Raw genomic sequence first — 4,262 nt, forward strand, 5'->3', positions numbered from 1 at the left:
TTTAGGCCAAGAGCCATCTAACATTGATCATGATGTCACTAGTGCCATAGTCTCTCCTAAACCAAGCTTGCACATCTGGCAGTTCTCTATTGATTAACGACTGTTCCAGTCACTTTTGGATGCTGTTCAATAGGATCTTGTTTGCTTGTGATATTAGTGATACTATTCAATAATTTTATATCTTTTTGTTTTGAAGTGGGAATAAATACATATCTCTTCCACTCCAAGAATTCTTGGCACTATCTGAAGAGTACATCTAGGCAGTATCTTTTTGCTGAAATATGCCAATTGGTATTCCATCAATTACTAGGGCCTTGGTTGCTTTGTTGGTGTTTTTTGTTTGTTTGTTTGTTTGTTTGTTTGTTTGTTTTCTCCAAATCCTTCAGTGCAGCTTGAACTTTCTCCTTCATCACCATTACCTCTAGATCATATGTTGTTTTCATGAAGTTCTTCTCGCAATTTTTTTTTTGTATACTGACTTTTTGTATTCCTTTCATCTTTGTTTGATTCTTCCTCAGTCATTCCACATTTTGCCTTTAGCATCCTAAAGTATTGTAACTTGAGTCTTGAATTAATTCTTCAGTTCCTTCAGCTTAAAAATTTCTGAGCAAGTATAGCACTTTTGATTTTCTGACTCCAGCTACTTGCACATTTCATTACAATACTTTGCTTTGTCTTCCCCTGCTGCCCTCTGAAATCTTTTGTTCAGATCCTTAAGGTTTGTTTGTTTGTTTATTTATCTATCTATCTATCTATCTATTTATATTTCCTTTGTTTTGTCTTCACAACACTCTACTGTACTAGTCAGAGTCTCTTCTGACATCCATCTTGTTCTTTTATTTCTCCTGTGTAATGATATTTTGCATTCTTTACAAATGGTATTCTTGATATTCTCCTACAACTTATCTGTTCTTCACTCATAAGTGTTCAAAGCCTCAGACCTCTTACTGAGATGGTCTTTAAATTCTGGTGGGATAGACTTGAGGTCAAACTTTGGTTGTAGTGGGTTCGATTTTCTGTAACTTCTGTTTGAACTTGCATATGAGAAGTTGATGGTCTGTTCCACAATCAGCACAGCTGATACTGAGTTTTTCCAGCTATTTTTTTCTGCCAAAGTAGTCAACCTGATTCCTGTGCATAACATCAGGAGAAGTCTATGTGTATAGTCTCCTTTTATGTTTCTTATAAAAGGTGATTGTAGTGAATAGGTCATTGATTATACTGAAGAAGATTGTACTGAATGAGGTCATTGTGTACTGAAGTAACAGTGTCAGTCATCTTGTTGGGGGTCTTCTTGTTCACTGGCATAATTCATCTTTCCAGGCATAATGACACTTTGCAAGGAATGTGTAAGAAACTCATAGAGCCCCTTATCCCCGGCAGTTAGTGTGGAGAGTGCAGAGTGTGTCCTCTGGGCTCGGAACACACATTTATTATTAAAAAAAGTTTTAAAAATTTAAAAAGCCTTTTAGAAAATTTAAAAAAAAATCCACGCCTTCCTTGCCTGAGACTTATTCCCCCCCCCTTTTATAAATAATCTGGTGAAGTAGCTGAGACCAACTCGCCTGCCCACGACCCCTCAGCAGCTCCAAGGAGGAACAAAGAGACTCAGGAGGCCTTCCTGGTGCCAGGACCTGACACCTCCAGCCTGACTCCCCAGCCAACATTCCGCATCCAGAGACAGCAGATAGACCCGGGCGTGGCCTGTGGCCCTGCTGGCAGCCGTGCTGAGATGACCACCAGCGCCCCCAGCTATCCCATGGCTCGCTCTGCGTGGGAGACCTACACCCCGACGCGACAGAGGCGATGTTCTATAAGAAACCTGGCCTGGCTCATCCTCCCCATCCGAGTCTGCAGGGACATGATCACCCGCTGCTCCTTGGGCTACGCGTATGTGAACGTCCAGCAGCTGGCGGACACAGAGCTTGCTTTGGACACCATGAATTTTGATGTTATAAAGGGCAAGCCAGTAAGCATAATGTGGTCTCAGAGTGATCCATCGCTTCGTAAAAGTGGAGTGGGCAACATATTCATTAAAAATTTGGACAAATTCATGATACATTTTCAGCATTTGGTAATATTTTCTCATGTAAGGTGATCTGTGATGAAAATGGTTCCAAGGGCTGTGGATTTGTGCATTTCGATACACAGGAAGCAGCTGAAAGCTATTGAAAAAATGAATGGGATGCTTCTAAATGATCGTAACGTATTTGTTGGACGTTTTAGGTCTCACAAAGAACGAGAAGCAGAACTTGGAGCTAGTGCTAAAGAGTTTACCAATGTTTACATCAAGAATTTTGGAGAGGACATGGATGATGAGCGCCTTAAGGATCTCTTTGGCCTTAAAGTGTGAAAGTAATGACTGATGAAAGTGGGAAGTCCAAAGGTTTTGTATTTGTGAGCTTGGAGAGGCATGAAGATGCACAGAAAGCTGTTGATGAAATGAATGGAAAGGAGCTCATTGGAAAACAAATTTATGTTGGTCGAGCTCAGAAAAAAAATTGGACAGACAGAACTTCAAGCACAAATTTGAACAGATGAAGCAAGATAGGATCACCAGGTAGCAGGGTGTTAATTTATATGTGAAAAATCTTGATGATTGCATTGATGACTAATGTCTCCGCAAAGAGTTTTCACCATTTGGTGCAATCACTAGAGCAAAGGTTATGATGGAGGGTGTTCGCAGCAAAGAATTTGGTTTTGTATGTTTCTCCTCCCCTGAAGAAGCCATGAAAGCAGTTACAGAAATGAATGGTGGAACTGTGGCCACGAAACCATTGTATGTAGCTTTAGCTCAGCGCAAAGAAGAACGGCCAGATTCACCTCACTAACCAGGATATGCAGAGAATGGCGAATGTCCGAGCTGTGCCCAACCCCGTGATCAACCCCTACCAGCCAGCACCTCCTTCAGGTTAATTCATGACAACTATTCCACAGACTCAGAACCGTGCTGCGTACTACCCTCAGAGCCAAATTGCTCAATTAAGACCAAGTCCTCGCTGGACTGCTCAGGGTGCCAGACCTCATTCATTCCAAAATATGCCCGGGTCTATCCGCCCAGCTGCTCCTAGACCACCAATTAGTACCATGAGACCAGCTTCTTCACAAGTTCCATGAGTCATGTCAACACAACGTGTTGCTAACACATCAACACGGACCATGGGTCTCCGTCCTGCGGCTGCTGCTGCTGCAGCTAATCCTGCTGTCCGCCCTGTGCCACAGTATAAATAACGCTGCCGCAGTTCGCAATCCTCAGCAACATCCAAAGGCACAACCACAAGTCACCATGCAGCAGCCTGCTGTTCACGTACAAGGTCAAGAGCCTTTGACTGCTTCCATGTTGGCATCTGCCCCTCCTCAAGAGCAAAAACAAATGTTGGGTGAAAGGCTGTTTCCTCTTATTCAAGCCATGCACCCTACATTGGCTTGTAAAATCACTGGCATGTTACTAGAGGTTGATAATTCAGAACTTCTTCATATGCTTGAGTCTCCAGAGTCTCTTCGTTCTAAAGCTGATGAAGCTGTAGCTGTACTACAAGCCCACCAAGCTAAAGAGGCTGCCCAGAAAGCAGTTAACAGTGTCACTGATGTTTCAACTGTTTAAAATGATCAGGGACCATGAAAGAAAACTTGCGCTTCGCCAAAGCAAAAGAACTAAACATCGAAAAACTTAAATATTGTGGATAAAAACATTGCAAAATATAAAATAAAATAAGAAAGGAAACTTTGAACCTTATGTACCAAACAAATGCTGGGGCTAGCACATGCTAGTCCTAGATCACGTACACATTTAAAAACAAAAACAAACAAAAAAAGGAGGGAAGAAATAGTAAAATATAAAAACAAATTAATGTTTTACAGACCCCGGGAAAAAAGAATTTTCAGCAAAATACAAAAATTTAAAGCATTCCTTTCTTTAATTTTGTAATTCTTTACTGTGGAATAAATACTCAGACTGTCAGTTCTGTTTTAGGTAACAGAATTGATAACTGAGCAAGGAAACGTAATTTGGATTATAAAATTCCTGCTTCAGTAAAAATTCCATAAACAGTGAAAAAAAAACAAACAAACAACAAAACCTCATAGAGAAGAAATACAGAGATATTTTACAAAGTGACTAACATTGAATCATTTCAGGAAGTAGCATATGATCAAGAAGCAATAGTAGTGAAACAAAACTTTTTTTTCCTGTGGGTTTTTTTTTTATTTTAATGAACGTTTATAAAGAACTTGGATTTCCATTCATTCATTGTTTCACATTT

At 40.5% G+C, this 4,262-nt stretch overlaps 1 pseudogene; it reads left to right on the forward strand.

Moving 5' to 3' along the window:
- The first annotated feature begins 1,732 nt into the window (after positions 1–1,732).
- On the forward strand, positions 1,733–3,604 carry LOC102869734 (annotated as a pseudogene).
- Positions 3,605–4,262: the final 658 nt, after the last annotated feature.

The sequence above is a fragment of the Elephantulus edwardii genome, unplaced genomic scaffold (genome assembly GCF_000299155.1).
Source record: "Elephantulus edwardii isolate Elephantulus edwardi_28Jun2011 unplaced genomic scaffold, EleEdw1.0 scaffold00380, whole genome shotgun sequence".
Taxonomy (NCBI): domain Eukaryota; kingdom Metazoa; phylum Chordata; class Mammalia; order Macroscelidea; family Macroscelididae; genus Elephantulus; species Elephantulus edwardii.